General features: G+C 44.9%; 1 non-coding gene across 1 annotated transcript; it reads right to left on the minus strand.

Annotated features, from left to right (window-relative positions):
- Window positions 1-11,478: 11,478 nt before the first annotated feature.
- Window positions 11,479-11,560, minus strand: TRNAS-AGA. Its single transcript has one exon. It is a non-coding gene; the product is annotated as a tRNA-Ser (tRNA).
- Window positions 11,561-14,139: the final 2,579 nt, after the last annotated feature.

The following is a 14,139-nucleotide window of genomic DNA, read 5'->3' on the forward strand; positions in this document are numbered from 1 at the left end:
TGCCAATGTTCCTTCTTTCCTTTTTTAAGATACCAGTAGGGGTACGAAAAAGGTTGGACTTCTTCTGATCGTGCTTTTTCTGGAAGAGTCATGAGGGCAAGACCAAATATAGACTCACTAAATGGGACATCATTTGTCGACCAAAGGAACAAGGGGGTTTAGGGATTGAGAATTTAGAGGTTACAAACAGATGCTTGTTAAGTAAATGGCTCTTCAGAATCTCGGTGCAAACCGAAGGCATGTGGGTACAAATGCTTAGGAATAAGTACTAGTAAAATAAGACCTTAGCCGAGGTGACAGCTAAGTCTTCTGATTCACCTTTCTGGAAAGGATTGATGCAATCTAAAAACGCCTTTTTCCACATGACTAGATTCATCATTGGTAATGGAGAATCAACTAGATTCTGGGAAGACAGATGGCTAGGGGAAATGCCCTTAGCTATGCAATGTCCGCAACTATATCATATTGTCCAACGTAGACAAGCGTCTATTGCGACAATACTGAGCCAGACGCCTCTAAATATTCAATTTTGTCGATCTTTGATTGGCCATAGATGGTCAAGATGGCGTCACCTTGTTAGGAGGTTAATGAATGTCACTCTTTCCGATACACCGGATTCTATCCGTTGGAAATTGGCCAAAGACGGAGTTTTTACCGTCAAGTCTATGTATCTTCATCTTATAGATTTGGTGCCTATTCCATTTTCTAAGCACATTTGGAAGATTAAAGTGCCGCTTAGAATTAAGATCTTCATGTGGTTTGTCCACAAAGAAGTCATTCTCACTAAAGACAATTTAGCTAAACGTAACTGGAAAGGTAACCAACGATGCAACTTTTGTCAGGGAAAAGAAACTATTAAGCACCTCTTTCTCGAGTGTCCTTTGGCTAAGCTTCTATGGCGTTCGATTCATATTGCATTCAAAATCATGCCTCCTGACAGTATTAACATGTTATTTGGGACGTGGGTTCACGGTGCTGATATACATAGGCCAAGGCTTATTCGTGTGGGAACCTGTGCATTGTTGTGGGCTATATGGAACTGCATGAATGATTTAGTATTTAACAAATGCAACTCGATTACTTTTTTGCAGGTTATTTTTAGGGCTACTGCCTTGATCCGTACGTGGTTATTACTCACTTCTGCGGAAGCCATGGAGCCTATGGTTACTGGGTGTGCCCGCTGGGAGATGGTAGCTCACGGTATCTTCAACCAGTTTGGATGACGGCATAATAATATGATAGGTGGTTAGTCATCTAGGTCTATTATCTTAACCGGTTGGGCGCGGATGACGCTATGTATCTTCTATTTTGTTTTTCTACATTGATGTACTTATTGGAGAATCATTTATCTATTTAAGGGATGCATGCATCACTCGATGCAGAGGCCGGGGCGATGCCTCCTTTTAAAAAAAAATCTAGTTAACTTTTCTAACATTAAAATGTCTAACGGGTACAATAATAAACAGACAGCATGTGTATTGTTTTTACGGGAATAACAGACAACATGTGTTGTGTGAGTGACGCGACCTATGGTTATGCAATCACGACGAACGCCGAGTTTGGTTCGAGCCATGTTTCGGCGAACCGGCTCGGCTCGGCTCGGCTCATTGGTGCTAAATATTCATGGGTTGCAACAGGACAATTTGTTCTAATGCTTCAATATGGGAAAAAAAAATAGGTTCAGTTTAAGATATGTTGTAAAGAGGGAATCCACAGAAAAAATGTAAGAAAAAATATAATATGTATAGGATTGTGTATGCGCAGCTACATGAGTTGATTTTTTTTGTTTCTCATAAGGGATTTCTTGTTGTTGACGATTTATTGTTGCCACCCAACAGACTAGAGATAATTAGATAATGTTGGTAGTGAAATTCTTTTCTTTTGCAACGAAAAAGAGTTTTATTCCAAGTTGATAGAGTTATAGTCAAAAAGCAAAAGATCCTTGATACATGATGGTCCTAGATGCATCCATACAGTCGTGATACACTCTATGCAGCTACTCCCTCCGTTCCTAAATATAAGACATTTTAAAGATTGTACTATAAACTACATACGGATGTACATAGACATATTTTAGAGTATAGGTTCATTCATTTTGCTCCGTATGTAGTCTTCTAGTGAAATACCTAAAAGGTCTTATATTTTGGAACGGAGGGAGTACAATTTATCAAACGATCGACAACTTTATTCTGATCCATATTTAATTTATGTGGAATAAATTCTCTATCCCTCGTCAACGCCTTAATTTCAGCTACAAGATGTTCATAGGCCAAACGAATTAATCCACCTCCTGTCAAACATGATAACGCACACTGGAATCAGACTGAACAATACCGGAAGATTGGAGTGTTGCATAGTAAGTAACATCTCTTGCATAAGCGCATGTATCTCCACTTCTAATGCATCTATTAGAGTTGTGTCGAATATTATTGTACAAGGTAGGTTATAGTTGGACTTGGAGTCGTACTGTGTGTAGACAATGTAGGACTCGTGTCCTTTAAGGACACCTGTATCCCTAGGCCTCTCATATATAGCAGGGGTAGACACACGATGTAACCTATGCCAACATATAATAGCACAGGTAAGTACGGGAGCCGGCGGCGTGTGCTGGCGCCCGTGCGGTCGGGTGCGGTATTGTGATGATGTCACGGGAAGGAGCGTTCGTAGCCAGGCCCTAGGGATGTTGTCATATCGGTGAACCTCGTTAACAAATCTCGGTGTCATGCTCGTGTGATTGCTTGGTCCTCGGAAGATCGACGATATGCCTCGGATTATTCTAACAACTGGTATCATGAGCTAGGTTGTTCAAAGGTTGTGGTTGTTGATCTAGAGGAGTTTCGGAGCGGAAGAATCGAGCTGGTCGCGTGTGGCGATGAAAAGATCAATGGGATATCTGCTCGAGAAGCAATCGGATTACAGCGGCACCGACAGATCAGATCGGTTTGCGGCAGTCATTGTCGGCAAGATTGGTCACGAGCGTGGAGGCCGACTGGCGTGTATAACGACGGCGGCGTGTTCTACGCAAGGTCTCTCCAAGATATGAGGCGACGGGATGCAGCATGCAGCAGCGACGCGTAACATACGATCCAAGGCCCACGCGTGCAGAAAGGATCACGAGCAGCGCAGCACGGGAACTCCTACCTGCCGCTCACTGCGGTAGGGGGTCGCTCCCACGCACATGGCGTCCAACTGAGCCGACCCATAAATCGGATAATTTCCTTTTATTCTTTTTTTCTGTTTCTTTTTTCCTTTTTTGCTTATTTCTTTTTTTTCATTTTTTGGTTCTTTTTCTTCCCGTTTTCATTTTTTCCTTTTAAATACTGAAAACAAAATTTTGAAAAGAGAATAATTTTGAAAATCCCCAAACAAATATGAAAGAATGAAATTTTAAAGCACGAACATTTTTTGAATTTTGAGAACAGATTTTGAAATCAAGAACATTTTTGAAAAAACATGACGAAATTTGGAAGCGCGAACAATTTTTTAAAGAACGAACATTTTCTAAATCCTGAGATGAAATTTTAAAACAGAGAACGTTTTTGAAAAAGCATGAACAAATTTGAAAGTGTGAACAATTATTTAAAGGACGAAATTTTTTTGAATCTTGAGAACAAAATTTGTAAAGGAGAACAATTTTCAAAAAAAACCCGAACAAATTTTAAAGCACGAAGAAATTCTTCAAACACAAACATTTTTTGAATTTTAAGAACAAATTTTGAAATCGAGGACAATTTTAAAAAATAGTGAACAAATTTGGAAGCGTGAACAATTTTTTGAACCACGAACATTTTTTGAATCTTGAGAACAAAAATTTGAAACGAGGAACAATTTTGGAAAACCCCGAACAAATTTGGAAGCACGGACATTTTTTGAATCTTGAGAACAAAATTTTTAAAAACAGCAAACAAATTTGGAAGCGCGAACAAAATTTTAAAGTGGGAACTTTTTTGAATTTTGAGAAGAAATTTTGAAACCGAGAACAATTTTGAAAAATCCTAAACAGATTTGGAAGTGCGAACAATTTTTTAAAGCACGAACATTTTCTGAAATATTAAGAACAAATATTGAAGCTGAGAACAAATTTGAGTCTTAAGAACAAAATTTGAACAAGTTTTCAATTTGTGAATTGAAAAAAGAGAAACATTTTCCATAAAAAAGGAACATTTTTTAGAAAAATGTGAAAACAAGAACATTTTTTGAAAACTGTCATCAATTTATGAAAAAGGGGGCATTTTTTGAAAAATCGTGTAGTTTTTTTAATACGAGAACAATTTTTGAAACATGAACGTTTTTTAAAATATGAACATATTTTGGAAGCAGGAAGATTTTTTTTAATCACAAACATTTAAATATAAATTGTGAACAAAATTTTGAACACGAGAACAGTTTTTGGAATTAAAAAAATTAGAAAATGTCAAACAAAAAATAGGAAAAGGAAAAAAGGAACAAAAGTGAAGGAAACAATGAATACTGAGACAATAACATTTTTTGAAAATTCGCGGACATTTTTATGAAAGTCTTGAACATTTTTTTTGGAATCGCGAACATGTTTTGAATTTATAAATAATTTTGAAAAATAGCAATTACTTACAATTTAGAACATTTTTATAAAAGCAAGAACGTTTTCTGAATTTCAAGAACAATTTTCAAACATGAACTTACTTTAAAAAATAACCATAGAAAAAAAGGAAAAGAAACAAAGAAAAGAAAAAAAGGAAAAAGAAATAGAAAAACGGACAAAAAAAGAAGCAAAATCGTAACTGCCTACGGAGGGAGATGGACCGGCCCACTTGGTCGCGCCTCTGCGCGTTTGTCCGCCTCTTTGATGCAAAGAACGTCAAATAGGGTTTTCCACGGAGCAGCGCAAAGGGAGGGCAAGGCGTGTAGCCTGGTGCAGCCCAGGAGCAGCTAGCAGTTCAAAGCCCAACAAAGGGTGTGGTCGAGGTGCGGTGTTGGAGGTTGGGTGCATGCATGTGATTGCTACCTCTAAATGTTGTGGACTTTGTGATGCCGAGGACTCTTGGCAACATTCTTTGCTTCACTTGAGAGTCGCGAGATGTGTATGGGCTCTTCACGACGAGGGTCTTGTGGAAGCTCTGAACTCCACTACGGAACCGAATGCCAAAAGGTGGTTATCCACAATCCAAGACATGTAACCCTATGGGCACTTTGGTATGTGACACGTGAGGCACTCCATGATGATATCTTTCAGAATCCACTATCTACTTTCAATTTCATTATGAAGTATATCCGGGAACTCGCGGAGTGCAGTCCGAAGAAGGTTTCAAGTGGAGCTCCTCTGTTAACACAAGGGCAGCCACGATGGATACCCCCTCCAGAAGGAACTGCTAAAATTCGAGTCGATGGAACCGTTTCCACAGATGGTAATTTCGGTTCTTTCAGTGCAGTTTGCAGAAACTCTTCACGCACTTTCATCGGCGCTTCAGCAATCAAGATTAATGGGGTGACGGATCCGACGACCCTGGAGGCGTTAGCATTTCGCGGGGCTCTTGCTCTCGCTACTAACCTGGACCTTGCTCGTATCCTCGTCGCGAGTGATTGCCAAGGAGTAGTAAACGACATCACGAACTGCACCGGGGGTGTCTACGCCACCACCACAAGGGAGATTGCGGTTTCTAGGGAGAATTTTGATAGTTACACCTTCATCTTTGAAGGTAGATCCACCAATGTAGAGGCACATAGCCTCCCTAAGCATGCTTTCGGCTTGGACTTTGGGCGCCATTTGTGTCTATTAACCCCTCCAAGCTTATCTTGTATTCCTATGAACTTTGTTGAGTAATAAATAAAGCATGTTTAGACTCAAAAAAATGCGTGTGATTGCTATGGGGCTGCATGCGTGTGATTGGTGCGGGGCTGCATGTGCAGACGTGGTGCAAGACCGAAGGCAAATTTGCTAGTGCATTCGAGATTTGTTGGATTAAAAAGGCTACGTAACAAGCTGAAGCTAGCCATTGGAGGAAAGATAGGAAAAGGTAATTAACCTAAGGCCTAGATGAGTACGCGGTGGTGGAGTTTTGGAGGATTTTTCATGGATTTTCACCCTAAGGTGCACACGGGAAAGCTATGCCAGACTTTGGCTTTTATTTCTTTTGTACATGTTTCTGTACGAGGATGGCAGCGTAAGTGTCTGTGGTGCGTGGCATGGATGATGACGTGTGTATAAGGCTACGAGGAGTCTGGAGCACGTCGTGGCAGGATCATGTAAACACACGACGTCAAGCAATGCACGGAGATGTGCGGAGGGCACGACGCAGGGTGGAGCATGGTTGCAGTCGGTTAATTTTGGCTGGGTCGGACTGGACAATCTGACGGGTCGACGGGGATGTCGGTCAAAACAAAAGACGACAGTGATTTTAGCGACGACGACATAGGAGTGTGATGCTGATGGTGGCCAACTTTTGGGGCGTGGAAACACGTGGTGCATGTCGGAGGGCTTGTGCAGCTTCGACAGACTATGACGCAGGGTTGATTCAAGGCGGTGCACACATGAGAGCTTGAAGTCGACAGGACGCAGGGTAGCACGGCCAGCTAGAGTCATGTTGAAGGTGGAGCTGGAGTCTGGTGGAAGACTTTACTCTGAGCTGATGGAGGGGCTAAGGTGTAATAATTCAGAGAATCGTGGCCTATTTCAGTGGGATAGCGAGAGACGCGTGGATTGGACTGGGTACGACTGGTGTGATGGAGACATGATACTCGGCATCGGTCGGTGATGATCGGTGGTTCTCTGTAGTGGGGGTTGAGTGGTGTGGGTCGTGACCTTGGGAGACTCGACAAGGACAGCAGAGGATCGGCGCGGTGATAGCGACGAGGCAGGCGATAAGCATGGGCACAACGACAGACCAAGGCACGAATGGTGAGACATGTGGTCATACAAAGTGTGCAGGGGTACTGAAGCAGTGTTGACGAGTAACAGATTCAAGTTGGTGACTGGGTCTATTGGTGCTAGTTGATGGATAGGAGTTGACTGGAGAATCTGAGAAAGTGACGGATAGTCTGAAATTATCAAAAGCAGAGAGAGTACATGGCCGTATATTCTCTGGTGTTCATTGCACATGGCAAAGTGTGAATGACAAGCATAGAAGGAGGCAGAGTGATATAGTTGTGGGATATGTCAGAGACCATCCAGGAAAAGGATGAGACAACTGCGAATTTGACTCCGGGGTGACACAGGACGACGGTGAAATTCCTTCAAGGTTCAGACAAACGGTCAAGGAAGAGTGAGGATGTTGAGTTCAGATAACTCTTATATGTGGCATCCAATATGTGGGTTGTTCACTTTCACGCAAGTCAGTGGTCAGTGTGTGATGGTATTGAATGGATACACTGAAAGTTAAGAGCACAAAGTAGAGTAATGCGGAACTTAATTTTGCCCGAGTGTTGACTGTGAAGTACACAAGAAGGGAGTACACTTGCAGGCGGAGTCACGTGGAGTGTGGGAGTAGCAGCGGTGCTTATCGTATAATCTCAAGTCCAAAGTACATGGAGGTTCGACGCATGGATGAATCCAAGGTGGTGGATAATATTCACCAAGGTGGAGTTTGTTAGAGTTGTGTCGAATATTATTGTACAAGGTAGGTTATAATTGGACTTGGAGTCGTACTGTGTGTAGACAAGGGAGGAGTCGTGTCCTCTAAGGACGCCTATACCCCTAGGCCTCTCATGTATAGCGAGGGTAGACACACGATGTAACCATAGCAAACGCACACAGGGGAGCCGGCGGCGTGTGCCGGCGCCCGGGCGATTGTGATGCGGTATTGTGACGATGTCACGGGGAGAAGCGCCCTTAGTCAGGCCCCACGGATGTAGCCATATCGATGAACCTCGTTAACAAATCTCGGTGTCATGCTCACGCGTGCGGTCGTACCCTTATGTCTTGCGACGGAGGAGCGACGACGGCGGTGTCATGCCCCACTGCATGGGGCAACATCAGATCTGACACAACGAGCCCCCTCGGGGTCTTCGTTCCTACGGCTGTCGAGTTGGCCATCAAGGACGGTGGAATCGAGTGTCTAGGCGGTGGAATGGAGACGCGCGGCGGCGTATCTGAGGCGCCAGTGATGAGGTGGGGGGCTCTTCGTGGCAGCAGAGTGATAGGGTTTCGACCATCATCCAGCTGCCGAACCCGTAGAAATAGCGTTCGAGCGGTCGTGTTTACGGTCCACTATAAAAGTTTTACGGATCTGACCGTGTTTGCAGTATCTACTCTAACAGAAAAAATAACCTAAACCCATATAGTCGTCGGAATTTTACAATTCCGACGATTATAGGGGTGTGCTAGAGATGCTCTAATGCATCCGTCGCCGCACGCCAAGCCTTACGCTTCATACGCAGAGGAACATTTGAACGCCATATAATATTCCAAACAGACCAGTTTCCTTCAGGATTAGCACTAGAAGATCCACCGAAAAACTGATCATCATGCATGGTCGTTGCTAAGTGATAAGCACTTTTCAGTGTAAATTGGCCATTCTTCTCATGTCAGGCAAAAAAGTCCTGCCTTTGACTAGGTGGCGTGCGAATCTTTAGAATTTCGGAGACGTTCTAAATGGTTATTTAAATGCTGCACCAACCAAGCATCATTTTCATCAAGGAAATCAGCCACCCGACTAAGACGACAGTTACATTTGGTTGTGACCGGCCGGAGATTATGGCCCCTTGGGATCCAAGGATACCTCCAAATATGAATCAAAGATCCATATACAATCTGCCAAATGATTCCTTTTTTAGAAATTTTAAACCATGTCCAATTTCCTTCCATACAGTTGAAGAATTTCCTGAAAAAACTGTATCCAACAAATTACCATTGAGATAATATTTCGAGCGTGATAACCGAGCACACAAGCTACCTGGAGAATCAAGGAGTCGCCAAGCCTGTTTCGCAAGAGTGCTTGATTAAAAGCTCCCATGTCATGAAAGCGGTAATTTCATTTTATCCCAACTCAACCATGTCATCTTCCGTTTTCCTTTTTCCACTCTCCAACAATGTTGACGCAGTCGCTGAATATAATTACATCGTGCTTGTCAAACAGCTCGACGAGAGAAGTATTTCATATTTCGATCACCTTGTTTTAGCCACGTAATACGTGAATGCTATAACTATCGAAAGCGCTAAAACTCAGTCGACTGAGTTTTAGTGAAGTCTCAGTCGACCGGCCTACTATTAGATTTTCTTTTGCTACTTTACGACATGCACTGATGGTGTTTTGTGAACATCCAATGTATGACGAGATCGTATTTGGGCTGCTTTGTTTTGTCTTCTTTTTTCTTGCTTGCCGTTGTGGGCTGCTCACTGGTTGGAGCCTGTTTCATTGTAAGTCTGTTTTTTTTTATTTGTTTGTTGGTCTGCCATTTTTTCTGTCTGATTTTTCATTTTTCATCTAGTCCTTTTGTATATGTTTGATTCCCCCTTTTCCCTCTCTTCTTCGTGTATTTTGTGTTTTCCTTATTTATTTATTTTGTTATATGTTGTTTCTTCTTTTATTTTCTATTTTCTATTTTCTATTTTTAAATAATTTGTCCTTGTTTTTTCTTTATTTTTATTTTTTATTATTCACATATATATTTATATTGCACTAGCTTTCACTGTATGTTTTTTTGCAAGGTCCTTTTCATTGTAGTAACGTGAGTTGTGTGAGTGTTCATAAAGCAACATATAATTACATGTGTCATAGTTTGTCTTTAACTACAAGGAGTACAACGCGACTGTAACTTGAGGTGGAAGGCATGCTTGTCTATTTGCATGTCCACCACTACAGATGTAATTGCATCTGTCGTAATATGCCTGCAACTGCAAGGGGTACAACGTGACTGAACTGGAGGGGATGGATGTTGCCTAGTTGCATGTCCACCACCGAAGATGCAAATGCATGTGTCGCAACCCGCCTGCAATCGCAAGGGATACAATGTGATTGCAATTGAAGGGGGTGCTGACTAGGTGCTCACGACAAGAGTTGCAAATGCATGTGTCGCAACCCGCCTGCAATCGCAAGGGATACAATGCGATTGCAATTGAAGGGGGTGCTGACTAGGTGCTCACGACAAGAGTTGCAACTGCACACGTTGCAACCCGCGTGCAACTGGAGGGGGATGTCGACCAGTTGCATGTCCACCACTAGAATTGCAACTGCACGCATCACAACCTGCCTGCAACCGTAAGGGGTAAAACGCGGAAGCAACTGGAGGAGGAGGGATGTCGGCCAGTCGCATGTCCACCACTAGAGTTGCAACCACACATGTCGCAACCCCACTTGCAACTCAATGGGTACAACTCGACTGCAACTGGAGGAGGAGGGATGTCGGCCAGTCGCATGTCCACCACTAGAGTTGCAACCACACATGTCGCAACCCCACTTGCAACTCAATGGGTACAACTCGACTGCAATTGCATGTCCACCACTAGAGTTGCAACTACATATGTCATAACCCACCTGCAACTGCAAGGGATACAACGTGACTGCAACTCGAGGGTGAGGGGTCTAGTTGCATATCCATCACTAGAGTTGCAACTGCACATGTCACAACTCACCTTCAACTACAAGGGGTATAATGTGACTGCAACTGGACGGTGAGGGAGCCAAATGCATGTCCACCACTAGAGTTGCAATATCACGTGTTGCAACCCAGGGTACACTCGGAGTGCAACTGGAAGGGGAGAAATTGCATGTTCAACACTAGAGTTGCAACTACATATATCGCAACCTACCATCAACAGCAAAGGGTACAACATGGATGCAACTGGTGCATGCATGATATTTTTTGTCAATTTTCATTTTATATTAACAGTACAAAATATTTTTTAAATGTAAGAAGAAATCAAAAAAATAAAGAAAGCAGGAAAATGGATCGAAAGTGAAGGTTATAAAATTGATCTGCCAAATAAAAAGGAGTTGATTGTGCTAGCCCATGAGCGAAGGGCTTGATGAGGCCTTATAGCAAGAAATAAAAAGGAACTACCCATCCAGCCCAACATGAAGAAATCACGAACTAGCGATATTACTTTCTACTATTACTGATCCAGCGAAACAAAGTCATACATCGAAAGGGCCACATGCATGACACGTCAGTCGACTGAGACTTTGCCAAATCTCAGTCGACTGAGACGTAGGCAAACCCTACAACTATAGCATTTCCTCCTGATATAGTAATTCATCCATCTCATTCATCTTAGCACGAATGAATACACGGTCCGTTGAACACAGTTTTAGCACGTCTATCTCTGCTCGTAATTCGTAACATGGCCGAAGTTTTCTACGCTCCAAGACCGCAGACTGGTCATAGCAGACTTGAGAGAATTCGCCACTTCCCCAAGTTACCATCAGGTCTTTGTTTCTCCCAAGCTCCAGCTAACGAAAAAAAAAACGCAACATGGTCGGAAGGATTCGAACCTGCGAGCAAGATTCAAAATTTTAAGAACAAAAGGCAAGGTTCAAATTACAACGAAAAAATAAAAAATATAAACGTGGTCGGCAGGATTCGAACCTGCGCGGGCAAAGCCCACATGATTTCTAGTCATGCCCGATAACCACTCCGGCACGACCACTTTGCTTGTCAGTTGGCACCCATAAATTACTCCTAGTAGTTACTAGTGACCACAGTCTACTACTACGATATGTCTCCCCGACAATCTAATTTGAGAAGTTTTTCTATAAAGCGAATATGAGCAGACTTCGCCACAACATTCTCTAGTAACTACTCGTAACATGCATGGCGCTTGACACGCACAAACTGTTTCACAAAATGAGGCATGCCATCTCATCTATGGAGTTCTTTTTGTACATTTATTTACCAAACACCGGCTACACCGTCAAAATCACTCGTTTGTGCAGTTGTGCACCGCGCCGGCCGGCCTTCGATCTGCCGGGTACTCAACCAGTGCGTCGACCGGCGGAGCCGGGACGCCCGCCGCCGCCAAGCCCTGCCTTGCTTGCTCCGTCAAAGTGTCTGTCCTGCCATGCTTGCTCCATCCTAGCGGCGACTTGCTCGAGCTCATCATGGTGCCGAGCTGCATGTATACATTTCACTATACATGAGCAAATTAAGAAGATAATCACGGTAGCATAAATAAAACTACAAGCATTTGGGCTAAGATGATTGTCTCAGCCCCACCCTCGTGTTGCTCCTCGCGGGCAATCCGAGGGCGATTAGGTTTTCCGCCGCACCGCCACTCCCCATCCACTTCCCCTCTCGCCGTTGTCGGAAGCAGCCGTCGGGCCAGCCCGAGCGGACGTTGAGGATGGCGGCGGCGGGGTCTTGGTTGCTCCGTCGCTTGGGCAGAGGGCCTTGGGTGCGTCGGGGTGGTGGCCTCGGGTGGTGAAGCGGCAGCGCCAAAGCTGGCAGCGGCGGATGCTGGCCGTCGTCCTCAATCGTGTGGGCGGCGAAGCGACGACAGAAGAGGTCGCTCCCCGCGCCGGATCTGAAGCTGGGATTCTTCCGCCTCCTGGTTGCTCCCATGTCGGATTCAGCCGTCGGGGACCTCCTGGTCGCCGGATCTGCTTCCGGGCGGGTCTGATGGTGCGAGCATGACCGGGAGAAATCCCTTGGTTGACCCTGTCGACCTAGCCGGTGGCGTCGCCTGCGGGGACCGCGCCCCTCCCTGGAGGCACCGTCATGGTTTGTGTCTCCCCACCACTTTTTGTTACCTTCGGGGGAAACCCTTGATCGGTAGATAGGATGACGACGGCTCTCTGGTGTCGTTTCCCCTGGGGCGCCATTTTTAAAGGCACACACGGGCTCGAGGGACTAGAGGACGACTTCTTTAGTGGAGCGGTGATTCATCTTACACATTCATGGCGACGGATCTCGGCGACGTGGTGTTGTGGAGATTCGGCATCCGATTTGCGGAGATGGACTCGCGCAGAGGAGGATGTTGGCTGACGTCATGGCGACGTCGATGGCAGAGAAGCTTGGCAAGGTCGGTGTGTTAGTTTGCTCTGAAGATGGATTGATGGAAGATGGTGGCGACGACACATGAGAATGCATCGGAACGGTTTGTGTCCCAAATCCAGTATATGGCTTGGCTCAGGTTTCTGGCTTTAAAGTTAGGCTTTTATGCGATGTCTGTTTGGTATTAGGCTCGGACTATCGGCACCCCTTCATCATGTGGTAAGGAGTAGCGACAAATGTTACTAAGATGGTGGCTTGAGTGTTGGGGAACGTCGCATGGGAAACAAAATTTTCCTACGCGCACGAAGACCTATCATGGTGATGTCCATCTACGAGAGGGGATGAATGATCTACGTACCCTTGTAGATCGTACAGCAAAAGCGTTAGTGAACGCGGTTGATGTAGTGGAACGTCCTCACGTCCCTCGATCCGCCCCGCGAACAATCCCGCGAACCGTCCCGCGATCCGTCCCACGATCTAGTGCCGAACGGGCGGCACCTCCGCGTTCAGCACACGTACAGCTCGACGATGATCTCGGCCTTCTTGATCCAGCAAGAGAGACGGAGAGGTAGATGAGTTCTCCGGCAGCGTGACGGCGCTCCGGAGGTTGGTGATGATCTAATCTCAGCAGGGCTCCGCCCGAGCTCCGCAGAAACGCGATCTAGAGGAAAAACCGTGAAGGTATGTGGTCGGACTGCCGTGGCAAAAGTTGTCTCAAATCAGCCCTAATACCTCAGTATATATAGGAGGGAGGGGGAGGGAAGAGGCAGCCTCAAATCCTCAAGGTTTGGCCGAAATTGGAGGTGGAGGAGTTCTACTCCAATCCTACTTGGAGTAGGATTCCACCTTCCCACTTGGAAACTCTTTCCACCTTGTGTTTTTTCCTTCTCAAACCTTATGGGCCTTAGTGGGAACTTATTCCAGCCCACTAGGGGCTGGTTTATCTCTTCCCATAGCCCATGAGACCCCTTGGGGCGTGACACCCCTCCCGATGGTCCCCGGCACCCCTCCCGGCACTCCCGGTACACTACCGATGAGCCCGAAACTTTTCCGGTGACCAAAACAGGACTTCCTATATATCAATCTTTACCTCCGGACCATTCCGGAGCTCCTCGTGACGTCTTGGATCTCATCCGGGACTCCGAACAACATTCGGTAACCAACCATATAACTCAAATACGCATAAAACAACGTCGAACCTTAAGTGTGCAGACCCTGCGGGTTCGAGAACTATGT

This window comes from Hordeum vulgare, chromosome 5H, assembly GCF_904849725.1.
Source record: "Hordeum vulgare subsp. vulgare chromosome 5H, MorexV3_pseudomolecules_assembly, whole genome shotgun sequence".
Taxonomy (NCBI): domain Eukaryota; kingdom Viridiplantae; phylum Streptophyta; class Magnoliopsida; order Poales; family Poaceae; genus Hordeum; species Hordeum vulgare.